Genomic DNA, 18,132 nt, shown 5'->3' with positions numbered 1-18,132 from the left:
CTATGATGAAACCTATGCTCTTGTGCCAAGAATAGAAGCAATAAGATTATTCTTAGCATATGCAACATATAAGAAATTCAAAGTATATATCATATGGATATCAATCCAGCAGGTATACATTGAATAGCTTGAAGGTTGTCCTTTAACAAATGACAAAGACATAGTGTGTAGATTAAAGAAATAATTGTATGTCTTGAAGCAAGCACCCAGAACTTGGTATGCAAGGTTGGACAAGCATTTGACAAAGCTTGGATATAGCAAAGGTATGGTAGATAGCAATCTCTATTGGAAAGAAATTGATGATGGATTAATGATTTTGGTAATATTTTTTGATGACATCATATTTGGAGGAAATGATGATAAAATTTACAAGTTTTTAGAAGAAATGAAGAAGGAATTTGAAATGAGTATGATAGGAGAAATGAAACATTTTTTAGGATTATTGATTGTATAGGATAAAGAAGGAATATTTATTTCTTAGACTAAGTATTTGAAGGATTTACTAAAAAGGTTTGGTTTGGAAACATGTAAACCTATTGGAACACCTATGGTAACTAGACACAAGTTATCAACAAAGGATAAGACACCTACTATTGAGAAGAAGAAGTATAGATCTATGATCAGAGGTTTGCAATATCTGACTCACACAAGGCCAGATATAGAAAATGCAGTTGGAATTGTTGAAAGATTTCTAGCTAATTCCAAAGAAGCACATTATGTAGTAGTCAAAAGGATATTTAGATATCTAAAAGGAACACCAAATTTTTGATTGTGGTATGATAAGTCTAATGATTTCACTCTATGTGCTTATACTAATGTTGATTGGGTAGGTAGTATGGATGAAAAAAAGAGCACTAGTGGTGGAGCCTTATTTCTCGGAGGAAGATTATTTTCTTGGCTAAGAAAGAAGCAGGATTGTACCTCACAAAGTAGAGTGAAACTAGAATATATTGTAGTAGAAAATAATTGTAACCAAGTTATTTGGATGAAGCAGATGTTGAAGTATATAAGGATAGAAATTAGTGAACCTATTGTCATACATTGCGATAACACAAGCTCAATAAATATTTCTAAGAATCTCATGTTTCATTCTAAGACCAAGCACATTTCTATCAAGTATCACATGTTGGGAAAGAAATTTGTACAAAAAGAAATTAGATTGGAGTATGTGAGCACTAAAGAGAAGATTGCAAATAGATTCACTAAGCCTCTTCTCAAAGAGACTTTTGATTATTTGCAAGGTATAATAGGGGTTATGCCCCTTCCTACATTGAAGTAGAAGATGCAAGAATACATCAGTATAGTGTAATAGAGCACTATTGTTTTTCTAGACTAAATTTTGATGGTTACTATATGGGGAAGTATTTGTGATGGATAGAGTCATCTAGCTTGTTGGATGTTGATTTTGAACATTGTCTTTGGACACTTGAGCTAGTAAGAAACAGTTGTTACAGAGTTTGATGGTTGTTGAAACCTTTGACATTGATGTCAATGGGGGAGAAGTTTAGCATGAAAAAAAAATTGAGTACATTGAAGGAAGAAGAAAATAGTTTGGGAGAAGTACACCATGGGAGAATAATTGATGAAGAGGATTTGAAAAGAAAGGTTAATAGTCTTTTGTAGTTGGTATTCTTGGAACTAGATGTTTTTCATCTATTTTGTCATCAATGCCAAAGGGGGAGATTGTTGGAAGCATGAATGTTGATGATATTCCTATGGGGGAGTATTGTAGAAATATGATTAGATCATTATCATGATGATATATTACATTCATGACTATGTTTTTCATTAATGTCAACATAGCAATTTTCTGTGGTATTTGACAGAAGAATAGCAGAAAGATCAAGTTGGTACAAATAGATCATTGAGTAATTTTAGTAGCAAGGTTAAAGGGATATTATACTATGTGTCTAGTATATGTAGCTAACCTCAGAAGCATAAGATATTAAGTCTACAAGAAGTTTTACAAGTTTTGGTGAAGATAGTTCTAAGATAGAGTTTATAGAGGCATGTTCTGGTAAACTTGTTATATCTCTTAGCAGAGTTATTATTCTGAGAAGCCAAAGTTACAGATGTGAAGAAGACATGTTGGTGATGATGTGGAAAATCTCACTCATCATAATTTTATGTTTATGGAAATTTATTCAAGTTTCAAGGTGAAATATTATGTTATCGCTAAGTGTAACGTGTTCTTAATGTTGTCCTATAATAATTAATTAAGAATGTGTAACAGTTGACTCAGGGAATTATTTTATGGATTCATTATTAAGTAAGGACATTTTCCTTTATCATGTAATAAGTATGAAAGAATTATTTACTGATAAATGTGAATGATTGAAGAGTGGAATGTGAAGATAAGAAAAGCATAGCAGAAGTGAAGGAAACTTCATTGCCAAGGTCTTATTGTGTGATCTGAAGTTGGATACTTGGATCTAAGGTTTGTGACCTATTCTACAAGGTTTGATAGTGATTGGTCTAGTTAATAGGATAGATGAAAGAAGTTAAAATATAGTACACACAATTATTCTACAAGGAATAGTTGAGAGATCAATTGGACAGTGAGTTCAATGGTCTTTCCCTAGAAGTTATTTAGACAATGGGTTCTTCTGTCTTCTTCAACTCCTAACAAGGTTGGCACAACTCCTAGTAGGGTTGGAGTATACTAACAAGGATTCAAAGTCTCATAACAAGGACTCATATGTACTAAATGTTGTAATAGACTCCTAATAGGGTCCATCCTATAACAAGGAATATTCATATTATTACATCATCTTGTGGGCATCATTCCAACTAGAGTTTTCCCTCTAATCAAAGGTTTCCTTAGTTAACATATCTAGTGTAATTATCTATGTGCAACTTGTTATGTTTTTTTTTTTACCTTGGTTGAATGGATAAAATTGGTTAAGGTTGATAAGTGTTTTAATTATTGGATAGCTGATTCACACCCCCCCTCCCCCAATTATCTTGGTGGAATATTGTTTCTAGCACAAACATCATTGTCTAACCTAATCCAAGTGATTGTTGGATAAAATTAGACCTCCAAAGGGTTAGGAAAAGGTGAGTTGGCTACCATAATTATATCTTTAGATTCAACTCTTAAAATCTCCATGTGTGAGGTGTTTTTTGGCAATGGATGATGAGATTTTACTTTGCCATCAAGTCATCTTAGGGGTGATTGTAAGTGGTGATTTCTAAATTTTTAAGACCAATTCTAAGTCAAGAAGGGGCTACAAACAAGGCATTTTTGTTGGTATCTCTAATTTTTGTTGTCTATTAGTGTCAAAAACTTATTCATATACTAGTAAAAGTCAAACAATCATCATTTTGATCAAGCTACTCTATATAGGACAAGTATAAACATATAGATACCAAGATCTATAAGATCTGAGCATGTATATGGTTGTCAAGTATTTTCAATGTAAGATGAGTCTAATGTTAACTAAGAATTTTGAGCACATTAAAGCAAAGTTACATAGAAGGTGCCAAGCATAGTAGAGATCGAGTGTCAGTAGCATATACAATGAGTGCCAAGTATAAAAAATTATAAGTGTTGAGCAACACAGAATTTACATTCAAGTCAAGAATGATACAAACTTTGAGGTAAACCATTCCAAGTTGACATGGACATAATATTTAATACTTATAGAGTTTTTTACAAAGAATTTTATGCATTTTATGATGTGGATCATAGATCCCTAAGTTTTGTGATGAATGAGTTAGATGGAGAGGTGAATAAGGAAGCATCTAGAAAAATCTTTATGAAATCCTTAAATAGGTTTAAAATTGACATAGTTTTGTATGGTGAAGTGTATGATGATGTGAAGAAGAAAACATACTATTCATACAATTCAAGTGTGAATACATGTACATTGTAGAAGAGACAAAGACTTACGTTATTACAGAATAGAGAAAGTGACATAGTTAAGCAGTGAATGACAAACAAGCTATATCAGATTAGAGATCATATCATATTGGAAAGAGGAGATCCAATATCAACTTAACAGAGAAGACCAAGGATTAGGTATTGTGTGCTAGAAAATGTAACATGTTAGGAGCATGGGTTAACAAACAAATATTAGCTAAAAACTTTGAAATTGCATCAAAGATTCATCAATATGAAAGGAACAAATACTAACTAATGCTTGATTGGGTTTTGCAACCCTAAGCAGCTAACAAACCCAATCTTCTAGCCACCTCTACAGCTCAACAAAGGCGCCCATAAGAGGCCTTGTTGGTGTGTTAAGATGGAGGTATGTTTGGTGTGCTCTCCCAAACACAACAATAAATGAATCTCTTGAGTGTGTGAGTGCAAGTGTGAATGCAAATGTGAATGAAAATGCACTAAGATCCTAAGCTATGTGGGATGAAGAACACTTCAAGAAATGGCTATAAAGAATGCCATTCTTGAAAGCATTCAATAATGAAGATGATATGCAATAAAGGAACCTAACTAAGAATGTAAGCTATGGAATGGAAATGCAAATGCATGAAGAAAACTAAATGAACAATGCAAGATGCAAACTAAATCAGCTACCAAATGATTAGTATGATCCTAGAAATCTTTATGAGAATCAAACTACAATGCAAACTCTTAGCATGAGAACTCAAAACTCAAAATGGCATGGTAACAATGCAAAAATGGGAGATGCCAATGCTTGAGACAAGCCTTCTATTTATAGGCTCAAGAGAGGGCTTGGTGAGGTGGCATCCAAGTAGGTGCCACATAAGGTGACATGCAAGCCATGCAAATGGTCAAGAATTCAAAGTTTGCTCAGACATGTGTGAGCAAACTTGAGAAGAAGAGTGGGAGACAAGAGTGTGTAGTCATGTCATCTCACACATGTGTGAGCACACTCTTAGGATAATGAGGGGGATTAGGAAGATGATTAGGAATGATTAAGTGAGATTAGAGAAGAAGTAGGCTTAAGAGGATGAAAATGATGGTTATAGGCTAGGCTCTAGACTAGGCTTAAAATTAAATTTAATTTAATTTAATTTAATCATGAGTTTAGGGGAATTAATGGGGTGTGAGGATTCAAATAAATAAAATTTATTTAAAAGGGGGAAGACATGGAGGATCATGTGTTAAATTAATTTAACACATTAGAGATAGGAGTATTTAAATTAAATTTAAATACTTAGGAGAATAAACTTATTTAATTAACTAATTTAATTAAATAACTAGAAGAATGTGAGAAATATAATTAATTAATTAATTAATAATTAATTACAATTTCATGGGAAACATTAAAATTAATTAATATAGTGTTTAGGGATGATTTTAAGTGTCTACAGGTATAGAATAATTTTTAATAGATTGAGATGGGTAAATCTCTTAATAGAATGGTCTTAACATATCTTTGTAAATCTCCTAATATAATCCTTACTTTGTTATAAATGTGAAAACCTCTAATTGGGTGAAATCAAATAATCTCAAAGGATTTTAACTAGGTAATCAAAGTTGCTACAATGTGAGTTGGATATCAATCACCTACTTGTTAATCCAATGTCAATGGGATGATTGACATCCAACTCATACTATAGAAACTTGAGACAAGACAAGAATTGAAGAAATTCCTAAAAAGGTGAAAGGAATTGGCTAGTTAGGACAAACAGTTTTCCTATGAAGAAGTTGAAATAGAAGAACTATTTGAAATAGTAAATTCAAATAACATAGCATCTGTAGAACTACTAGATAAGAATAGAATCCTGAATGAAGAAGTTAGAGGAGTAAAAAGGGAACATGAGATTCAATCAATAAGGATATGTGAAGTAATTAAGAAAAAGAAGAAAGTTGAGGAAGACAAGGTGCTCACTAAGGAAGACAAAATGATAATGACAACTAGACTAGAGGAAAGGATATCTAATGTACAAAAGCTCACAAATACTCAACTTGACATGATGAATCAACTAATTCTTACAAATTAGGATTTGAATATAAAGGATGTGGAAATAGAAAATATGAGATCATGGAAGGATCTACTGAAGAATGATCTAAAAAATTAAAAAAGTATATGTGGATAGATTCAAAAAGACAAATGAAGCAATCAAATAGTTTGAATAACTTATGAGGTCATCTAGGAGGACTATTGGCTCAGTAATTTCATCTACCAAATAAGGAGAATCGTTCAAGAATGGAGAATCAAGAAATGAAAAATCAAAGGGCAGACCAACATGTTATCACTTTGGAGAACTTGATCATACTACAAACATTTGCAGAAGAAAAAATGGTATACCAAATCCTAAACCTAATTTTATTGGTTATTATTTTTATTGCAAGGAAAAGGGCATAAAATACATGAGTGTAGGTCAAGAATGAAGAATGTATATACTAAACCTAGATTTGAAGGCTATTGTTACAATTTTTAAATGTATGGACATAAAGCATATGAATGCAAATCACTGATAAAACCTTATTGGACTAATCAAAAGTAGAACCATGCACCTAACAATGTAGGTTCCATATATCACAAGTTTGGACATTCAAGCAAATACTAGACAACTCAAGTACCAACAACAAATCACAACAACACTGAGGGTAAAGGAAAAGTGGACATTGATCAAACAAGGAGATGAATTAAACATGGAAGAAAAAGGTAGAAGATTGAAGCAGTGGAATAAATGGAGTTGAGACCACCCAATCCAATGGAGAAGGTAACCATATCATCTCAAACTAAGTAATAAAGGTATGTATGGAATTGTATATCAAATAATACATCTTACATCAGTTCCTAACATAAAATGTGCTAAAAGTTCATATTTACATAAGTAAAGATGCATAAAAAATAGATCTATAAAAGGACCAATGCAGAAGAATCATTTATACAGATAATGTCAAACATCGATAAAAATGTCTATATTGACTGAACATTGCATTATGGATCGAGTACTTCAGAAGCTAAACTGGTGTATAGGACAAGTTATATGGAAGAGACCAAGCTGTATAGTGAAGACATAGATTCAAGGCACAAAGTTGACCGAGATAACTAGCTTCCACCTACCTGAGTACACAACATTAATGGAAAACCTAAATCAAGATAAATAAAGTATATATCAAAATTTGAAGGCATTAGCACAGAGTGATTTGAGAAAACAAAAGAGATCCTAAGGAAATTTAAGAGAAAATCTAAGACAAGAAGATTGATCGAGTGAAGATTGAAGTAGTGTCGAGTGATCTAGAGAGAAGATATTTTTCAAACCCTAACAAAGAAAAAGATGGCAGCTTCATGATCTGTAGGAAAGAGACAAGGAATAGAGGTTAGTAAGACTCAATTGGTGAGGGGTGATGCTCATCCTCCACCTAAATTTTGTGCTATTCCTGAGATTGCAATGAAAGGTGACTGAATGGGTGTGTTATCCTCAATACTACCCATGGCAATCATGATACATGACGTGCGAAGTTGCTACATGTGTAAGATTAGAGAAGTAGGTGATTACAAGATTCGAGAAGCTTATGATAAATTTTGTGAAAAAGGAGTTTTGAGGGAGGAATTCAAAAATTTTGAAAGGAAAGGAATAATTCATTGTAGTGCCTACCCCTAGTTTGCATTTTTTTGTCATTGCCAAACTCTTTTAGGCTAGTTTTATGTATGATTTTTAGTAGCATTGCTTAGAGATTATCATATATTGTTTTACATTTAGTTGAATATATGGTGAAATTACTTGGTACTCTATATTTCATGTATGCATGATGATTATTATAGTTGTTTCAGTTAGTAACGATGATTAGTTAGATGGATTATCATATGTGTTTTCTTATGGATACTTACCCCATATTGCATGTGTATAGTGTGTGTGTGTGTGTTTTTTTCTTTATGTATGGCATTTTTGATGTGGTTAAGGAAGGGAGTCATCGTCACCTGCTAGTCGAGATCTACGTGATGCACCACTTCCTACCATTGCTTGTTTAGTTTAGAATATTGTGTTTGTATATGCGTGAATTTTATGCAAGTTGCAGGTATTGGGTATTGACTTCCTTGAATTGCTAGGATGAGTGTACCCTATCGCATTATCTCAATGGTAAGAGAGGGGAGATAAATTCTTAAGTCCAAATCCTAAACCTTTAAGCCATTTATCATAGATAATTATGACAAGTATATGAGTTGAGTACCCTTTGAATGCATTGAATGATGTTAATTCATGAATATAACCCTTCAGTTTGATTTTGTATGTGATTTTCTATGATGGGTTTTTCATATTTTATTTTATGAGTCTGGTGAATTTTCCATAAATCGAGTCTAACTAAAAGATTAATTTAATGGAAAATTATTATGATATTTTAATATTTAATTATATTTAATTAATTGAGAAATTAATTAAATAAAAAGAATTAAATTTGAATATTAAAGTTATAAGAATAAACAGTTTATCAAATTAAGTTTTGAAAATAAATTAAAAAGTGAAAATATAGTAATTTATTAAAAGTTTTAAGTTCGTATGATGCATGCATGAGATTAAAATATAAGAAATTAATTAAAAAGATAAAACAAGTGAATTTAATAAAGATATTTTAATTGCATAAAGTGTGCATGAGATTGAAAATTAATAAATTAAATAAAAAGAAGTTAGGTAAAAAGTAAATAAAGTTATTTAATAATGTAATTAACATGCATGGAAAAGATAAAGGAAAGATTAAGAAAAGTTAATAAGAGTTGAAGTATGGTGAGCAAGGAGTTCTCTCAAGTGAATGCACAATTAGTGCCCCAATTTTAGGGAGAGAACTTCATATCACAACTTGGGGGTTCATTTTCGAAAGACTGTGATTTTTGGAGAAGGAAGGAATTTTCAGAAAGGAGAAGGTTCTGAGAGGAGGCAATTCTCTACAAGTTTCTTAGGCATAGCAATTAGCATCAATGTCCAGGTAGACACTTGTGATTATTCGCTAAATTTATTATGCTCTTTCTTTCCTATCATCATCATGTTTGTTGAATGTTTTTCTGAAGAATTCTTGTAACAAATGTTCTAGTATGGAGTAGTTTTAATATGCATATTAAATTTGTTGTTTACGGGAAAATCAAAAGATTAATATTATCCTTCATCAATAGATTTTTAAGTGGAAAATGAATGAGGAAGGGTTCTGTAGCAAAATTGAATATTTCAATTGAAAATTCGATCGATTGGTCATATTTCCTCTATCTAATTAAGTTGGAACTTTTTACTAAAAATATATATATAATAATATAATTAAATAGCAATTTACAATTTCTATGTAATTATATTATTACTTTTTAATGGTTTGAGGATTATTTCTTTTTAAAAAATGAATTTTATCTAAAATAATTTTTTTTAACATAATTTAAAATGAGGTGGGTGGGGGCCACTAATCCCCCACCCCCTCTTTCTTACCTCCCTGTGTCCATGTGACATGACCCTGCTGTTGACGCAAGGTCGATGGCAGTGGAAATACACAGTACTGTCGAGGCCGCAAGCGGCCACGGCCAAGACCGGCAGGCCTTTAAATAAATGCTACAAAAAAATTTTAAAATGTTTTGTTAATATATAAATTTTGTAATCTAGTTTATTAAAAATTATGGTATTAAAATTTTATTATATTAAATTAAATAATGAGTTTATTAATATTAATTTAACAAATAGTTATTTTATTTTATTAATATTAATTTAACAAATGAGTTAATATTAATTTAACAAATAATTAAATGATTTTAATATGGTTTTTAATATAAATATAATTATTAATTGATTTAATTAAATTTAGTTTGATTATATTTATTAATAATGAATATTATATAATACAGTAATAAATTTAATTTATTATTAGTTTTAATGAGTTTTGATTTTTAGTGAAAATGTAATCTTTATTAGTTGAAAATTAATAATTATTATTAGAAAATCTGATTTTAATGAAATTGTTATTATTTTATTTAAAATCTATGGGGAGTATTTTTAATATTTTAACTAAACAAGTACCCTTAAGTCATCTAAATGAATGATGTTTAAAATTTATCAAATTATTATTTTAATAATATTGGTTTAAATAAATGGAAAATTCCTTTATTTAATAATCAATGAATTAGTTAAATAAGTGGCTGCCCTTTGAATATTTTGAAAATTTGATTTTAACTAATAGGGGTAATTCTATTAATGAATGGGTTGACTTGTAGGGCAAACTAGAAAAAAAAACTTATACTAAAACGAAATTGAAACTTTGCTATAAACTTTAACCTTACTTTAACCCAACCATGTGTTTTCAAAATAAACCAAAATATGAAACTTACACTTTGTATCTATGTGTTGTCTATATTTGGGGTTTGGGGTTGACTAGAGCATTGGCCAGTTTAGAACATTTACCAAAGGCTTGGGAGTTATGTGTTTTTGATGTCATGTTGATGTTTTGATCTCGATCTTTCTAAACCCGACCATAGTTATTTGTTTAATATGCTCTATGATGGATTGTATTTATTGTTGTTATTGCTTTCCATTCTTCTTGTGTGAAGCTGAGGTGTATGCATATGAGATACTTGACTTAACCATTTTTGAGTCCTCGATCAGTTATACTTGGGTTGCTTTCTAGTCACCTTGATGGGACTGAAGTGTTTCCTTTGATCTTGGTGATGTCATGTTGTAACATGTTTGACTTAACCATTTTGAGTCATTGACCAATATTATTGGGATACTTTTCGATTGCTCATTGAGAACCGATGGATATTGTGATTTACCTTTGATGCTTTCTAGTTTCTCATAGAGAACTAATGTGATTATTGTGGATTATCTTTTGATGCTTTCCATTCACTTGTGTATGACTGAGGTGATTTTTATATGATTATTGATTTTTTCTTTTATAACCCGAGGGTAGGTTTTCTACATGTAGTGTCAGGAAGTGGCTTGCAATGGGGGTCGGGGCCCTAAGTGGCTGTCAGGGTAACTCATTGTAAGTTGTTTAATAAGTGAAAAAATTGCACTAAATGAGAGTAAAATGAACCTAATAAGAGTCTTTTTATGTTCTCGCCCATGCCTTGAGTGCTAGTACAAACTAGGATGGGAGAAAAGGGAATTCTTGGTTATGACCTTGCATTTCATAGTATGCCTTGTCAGTACAAGAGGATACTAGTGGCCACATAGGGATCACTAGGGACCCTAGGGTCCTAAGAGACTGCCAGGGTAACTTCAATGTGATTCATGCGATGACACTTGCTTGCTTACATAGTAGGTTTCCTACATGTCTTGTGTGTCTCTAGGAATTAGATGTTGACTTATCTTAGAACCTTTGAGTTAGATTACTTTTAGGATTTCCTAGACTTAAAGTGTACTTTTGATGTGTGGTTTGATATCCTATTCAGGACTTGAGACTATCTCCTCAGCACGATGGGAGTGGGTCATTTAGGTTCCACGCGATCAAGTGGTAGTGCTTTTTTTCACTCCTACTATTGAGATCCATCTATATTCACCATGGTTGGAGCTTCCTTGATTGCATTTACGTTCATTCTATCTATGTATTATTATGATGGATGCTTATATTTCAAGATGGGTGTTATATCTTTTATGATGGATGGATGTATCATGTATGGTGGATGGTTTCATTTATTTTGTTGCACTTTGTATCATGGATCCAAAGAGGATGATGTATTTCTATTTCTACATATGTACATTCTTTTAGCCTTTCATACCTTGTGACATGTACAATGGATGATTGAGCATTCCAAATTTCATTTGCCAAGAGGCATTCAAAAAAAATGTATATTATTTAAATGGACATTGGACTTTATAATTATTCTTTCATATGGATGTGGCATTGATGGACTTCGTATTAGATTAAATTTATATGTGATTCAATGGCATGGGATCCTTAAGGAATGTAACCTATTATGTATGCTTTTAGTTGATTCTATGTTATTACTTCCGCTACTATGTGTTTGATGTGAATGATTTAACTATCTTGTTTCAAAAAAAAATGCTTGGAAAGCTTAGTAAAACTTTAGGTTAATTCTTTTGGATCCCTTGGTGGGGCATTATACTCATGCCCTATAGTTTCCACATAATTTCAAGACCAAATGGATTAAGTTTGTGCTGAGTAGGATCCATGACATGAAGTTTTGGCTATATAATGGACTAGTTGAAATAACCAAGAAGATGATTCATAAGGTTACTGGCTATCCTACACTTGATAAGAAGAAGATGATAAGAAGTCTAATTCATGAGGAAGTTGAAGCAAACACAAGTGCTAAGTAGAATGGACAAGGGTTTTCTATTACAAACATTCCTAGTCCATTGATTGAATTTGTAGTGAGATTTATTTCTCACAAATTCTATCAATCTAATAGATTGAACAGTGTGTCATGTATGGCATTGGATCAATCATGGAAGATAATCAAGAAATATCATGAATATGACCTTGCCAAGTTGCAGAAGCTACAATTTGTAGAAAACTTGATATCCATTAGGAAGACAAAAAATTCAATGTATAAGTTTGGATCACTTGTTATGTGTATTTTATTTTATATTCAAAAGTACTTTCTAGGTATTGGAAACATTGTTTTGGCACAAGTAAAACCAATGAGTATATAACTCCATTAGGAGAGAATTTTAAAAATGTCATGGATACATATTTTGAAGAATTCAGATAGAGAATGAGAATGAAGATGAGGATATCGGAAGAATTGGTAATAAGACATTATAATGACGTATGTTTCCCAATAGACATAGATAAAAAATTTGTGCAAGAAATTAAGCCAAGGAAGGCATGGATAACAACATTTGATTATGAGATTGATAGTGATACAGTTAATACAAACATTGTTGCATTACTATAAGAATAAATTCATAATGAAGCAAAATCTTTTGGGAAATATGAAGAAGCAAAGGCAAGAATCACTACAAACATCAAGATAGCTTCCAAGGAAAAGAAAAGGAATAAAATGACTGAAGACCTAGAGGAAAAACTAGGTACCCAAGGCAAGAGAAAGGAACCTCTATAAATTATACAAGCTCTTTGGAGAAAATGAAGAAAAGGGTAGTGGTGATGAGGAAGAGGAAGGAGTCAAAGATAAAGCCCTAGTTTTTGTAACACTACCTAGCAAGAAGGCACCATAAAGGAACCACAAAGAAGATAGTGATGACACCCCTCTCTCCTCTTCCACCTACCAAACTAAGGACCAGAATATTAGCTAGTATTGAGTATTCTACAAAACAAAGAGTAATGGAGCCTACTGAATCTGGTGGACCAAAACCAAAGAGAAGAACATTGGTTAAGAGACTAGCCAAAAGAACAACAAAAGCTATTGATGAAGTATGTATTGACATACAAGGCTTTGATGGTTTATTTGGCTTTGGATATGTAAAATATGATACATTGAATGATGAAGATAGATCCAAGCTTGAAGAAGCATAGTGGACATGATGGAAAATCATAGATTGGCTACTTGTGAATTAGTGAACAAAATTCCAATGGATTTGTATAGTAGAATTGATAGGATATGGCAATAGGAAGCAAAAGTAGAAAAAGACACTACAACTAGTGCATTAGCCAAAGTTATGCATGATCTATTATAGGAACAAAAATATATATTTTTGGAGAAGTATAGGAACCGATTTGTTCCTAAGTTTAGAATTTCTATGATATTGCAAAATAAGACCTATGCTATAATTTAGCAAAATGAGTTACTTTGGAAAAGTATTTTTGGTCTCACAACTAAAGCAAAGGATGTTAAGATAGTTATTGTTCAAGATGATAAGAGTGATGAAATGAGTTTATGTGTGTTGACTCTACAAGGCGTCATATAGCCAATTCATGCCAACACCCCTGATACACCAGAGAAGCCCTCAAATGCAAACAAGGAGGAGTAAGAGGCAGAAGAAATTGATAAGGATACTAATGTAGACATTCATGTTAGAGTTGATGAAAGAGAAGCAAGAACACAATCAGGCTATGTTAGAGATTGCATCAGCCCTAAGCTATATTGAGTTTGATGACATAAAAGAGTACAATAATGCTAAGAAAATGTGGGAGACATTCTAGACTATCTATGGAGATGGAAAAGAATTCTTAATAGAAAAATCAAAAAGATTGAGAGGAAATTTTGATAAATGAGAATGATAGAAGGCAAGACCATTGCTTAACATTGTAGATGAGTCAAAGAAGTGGTAAATGCTATAAGAGGATCAAATGGAAATATTTATGATTAAAATATGATTAGTAAGGTACTAAGAACCCTACTTCCTATTTATGCTATTAGAGTCTTTGCAATACAAGAACTGAGATGTACCCCTGCAAACAATCTAAATTTGGAAGGATTACTTGGTAGATGTTCTACTTTTGAATTATCAAACTTTGATAATATTAATCCTACTATTATTGGATATGCTTTCAAGTCTCAATTGGTTCTTAGTAAGAAAGGAAAAGGAAAGTGTGTGAATAGTGATAGTGATGTTTATGATGATGACCTTGATGATCTTGAAGCATTGATGCCTAGGAAACTTCCAAGACATAGAGGAAAATACAAAGCTAAACTTCCTATAATATTTTTTTCATATAGAAAAGTTGGTCATATTATTGAAAAATGTCATGATAGAGAAGAAAAGGATGAGAGACGGAAAAGAAGTACAAAGGTAGAATAGTTTACTAAGATAATGGGACAAACAAGGACTACAAAGAAATAGGTAAGAAATATTGTTACATTGCTAAAGAAGAAACTAATAATGAGTCTCATAGTAATGATGAAGAATTTGTCTATGTTTCTATGAAAGAAGATTCAAATGAAGATGAGAAAATTGCATTGATTTCATATGTGAGTAAATGTGGTAAATAGATAATTTATAGCAGTTTCTCACATCACATGATTGTTGATAAAACTAAGTTTGAAACCATGGAACAATACAAAGGTACTTGTGTTAAATTTGGTAATTATGCACTATGTCTTGTGAAAAGTAAATAATCAATGCAATTGACTGATAAGATCAAGTGTGATAATGTTTATTGGGTTGAAGGACTTAACTATAACTTGTTAAGTGTTTCATGGATAAATAAATTAGGGTAGAAAATTGAATTTTATCACAAGAAGGCCAAAATATTTGATATCACTAGTGAACTAATTGGGAATGGTGATAGATAGGAGGTAACATGTTCTATCTAGATTTATCTGATGAGACATGCTTGTTTCCATAAAATGAAGACATATGATTATGCAATAAGAGGTTGTGTCATGTAAACTTGGATAATTTGGTAAGCATTAGTAAGATGAAAAGAGAAAGTGGATCACCAAGATTGAAGAAACCTAATAATGTTGCATGTAACCATTTTCTATTGGGGTAAATGAAAAATTATAATTTCAAGAGCAAGACATACTCATCTAATGATATTTTGGAATTTGTTCATACTGACATTTGTGGACCCATTGGAGTGCAAAGCTATTGTTGTGAAAAATATTTCATTCTATTTTTTGATGACTATTCTAGAATGATGACTATTCTAGAATGATGACTATAACCTTTCTAAAAGAAAAATCTAATGCTTTTCAATTGTTTTAAGTGGTATTTGTCAAGAGTGAAAAGGAGACAAGTAAGAGTCTGAAGTACTTAATATCTGATAGAGGAGGAGAATCCATTTCTAATGAATTCAACATATTCTTTAATGATATAGGAATCAAGAGGAAGATGTCAGCACCTAGAACCCCTCCACAAAATGGAATAGTTGAAATAAGGAACAACTTAATCATGGATTTTTCTAGAATGCTAATGATGGAGAAGAATGTGTCATAGAAATACTAGAGAGAAGTTGTAAGTCCAACAATCTATACTTTGAACTGAGTGCAAGTCAAGTAAGGTACAAATATTTCACCTTTTGTATTATGGTATGGGTATTCACCTAATCTAAAGTATTTTAAAGTGTTTGGAATTAAGTGTTACACATTGAAAGAATATAACAATGGACAACTTGATGCTAAAAGTGATGAAGGAATATTCCTAGGATATTCCAGTTGTAGACACCTAAAAACCTTTAGAAAATAAAGTATTTTTATTTTCTGAAAAATTCTTGATGACATCATCATTTATTAATTATTTATTTATTTATTTTTATGCCATTAAATCCCTTTATTTTCATTAAAAATATTTAATTAAGGAATCCCTCCCAAAAATATTTAAATCTTATTTAAACATTATTTCCTTATTTATTAATTATTTAATTAATAAATTGACCAAAAAACCCAAAATAAATTAAAAAAAAAATTTTTGCCCAAAACTTGGCCAATTTCCTTAAGACCACTAACCTCTTCCAAAATCTTCTAATCCTTCTTTAATTTTGATTAAAGGCTAATCCCATCATTTCCTACCCCTAATCCCAACTCAAAATATTTAATTAAGATTAAATATTAATCCTCATGTTTATTAAAAAAAAAATTAATAAATATCTCCTCAACCCAAACCTTTGAAATAAATAAAACTTTATTTATTTCCTAAAAATCTAATTTATCCTCATCCTAAGAAGTTCTAGACTCTTCTAGAAAGTCTTCATCCTCATCCTAAGAAGTTCTAGACTATTCTAGAAAGTCTTTATCCTCATCCAAAGTCTAGACTCTTCTAGAAGATGTCTTTAAACCTAATCCTAATCCCCTCCTAACCTTGTCACATTCTCTAAACATGGGTTAAGACTTACTAACCCAAGCCAAAGTTAACAAATATCTCCTCCTTCACCCACCCTCATTAAATGCCATCCACTTGCCTATCCCTAAGCTAATCCTAAACCATCCTAATCCATCCTCTAATCATTTGCACAATCCTAAGCAAGCTTAAAACCCTCCTAATCAAGCCCAAGTTGAAATTGCTCTCATCTCCCTCAAAATATCTCAACCATAAAACTTTATGAAGCCCACTAGGCCATAAATGACTCTTCCAAGCCCTTTTATTGCTCTTACAAGCCATTATGAGGGTCTTTATGAAGATTTTATCCCTTGAGCCTCCTTTGTTGACTCATCCTTCCCCTTTCCTCCATCCTCTCACTATGTGACATGTGTCACTCATTGATTGGATGTAAGGAAGCACAATCCATGTGCTCTCCTCTCATGCAATCTGAGCCCTCCATGAGCTTTTTCCCATCCTTGCATCTTAGCCCTCAATCGCTCAAGCCTCTTGCCTATAAATTGGATCCTCTCCCAAGCCATTTTAACACAATCCATGAAGTAAAGTCATAATGCCATTTTAAGAAGCCATTTTACATCAAAACCATACACTCACACCCAAATTCCAACTCCATTTGAATCCCTTTTTGAAGCATAAAGCTTGAGCATACATCCTATCTATTTAGACAAAGCTACTCAACAAGAGAGCTTCTCATTGAGATATCCCATTAATGGCTCATATTCTCAATTGAGAGCTCATCTTAGTCTATCTTGAAGTTTATGAATTTTGTTTAGTTTGTAGAAGCTTTATTTAAATTTGGTTTCTATTAGCATACTAACATTGCTCATATACACCAGTAAGAGAAAAGCTTATAAGTGTTTTAATTCTAACACTAACAAAGTTATGGAAAGTGCAACTGTGAAAGTTGATGAATAAGCATAAAGGAATGAAGTTGAATGAAAAATGGAACCTAAAGACTACAACACATTCATATGTGTCAATGAAGTTGTTACCTACACCTTACCAGAATGAGAGAACACGACTACCAAGAAACAACATAATGTGAATATCTAGTCATAGTAGCAAGCTTCCAAGCAATAGACTGTAGGTGTCAAGCATTAGTAGAATTATACTAAGATGCATGAAGAAGATGCCAAACACTAGGAATAAAATACCAAACTACTAGAACTTGAAATAGAACCAAAAGTAGAAATATAGAACGAAATTGAAATCAATTTTCAAGATGAAGAAAGAGGAAAAAGAATAGAACCTACACAAGAAAATTATGTGAGAAGACATCATGTACCTAAACAAATCATTGGAAACAAAGACTCTAGAGTTATGACAATAAAAATACTTTGAAGTGATACATGTTTACTTTGTGAATTTGAGCCTAAATCATTAAAGGATGCTTTAGACAATGAATATTGATTCAGTCAATTAATGAAGAAATTGAATAAATAGAGAAGAACAAAACCTGGTCACTAGTACCTAGACCTAAGGACAAAAATTTTATTGGAGAAAATTGGGTATTCAAGAACAAGCTGAATGAAAAAGGAGAAG

This window comes from Cupressus sempervirens, chromosome 8, assembly GCF_028749045.1.
Source record: "Cupressus sempervirens isolate cs-2001-9-10 chromosome 8, ASM2874904v1, whole genome shotgun sequence".
NCBI lineage: Eukaryota > Viridiplantae > Streptophyta > Pinopsida > Cupressales > Cupressaceae > Cupressus > Cupressus sempervirens.
This window is presented reverse-complemented; position numbering follows the sequence as displayed.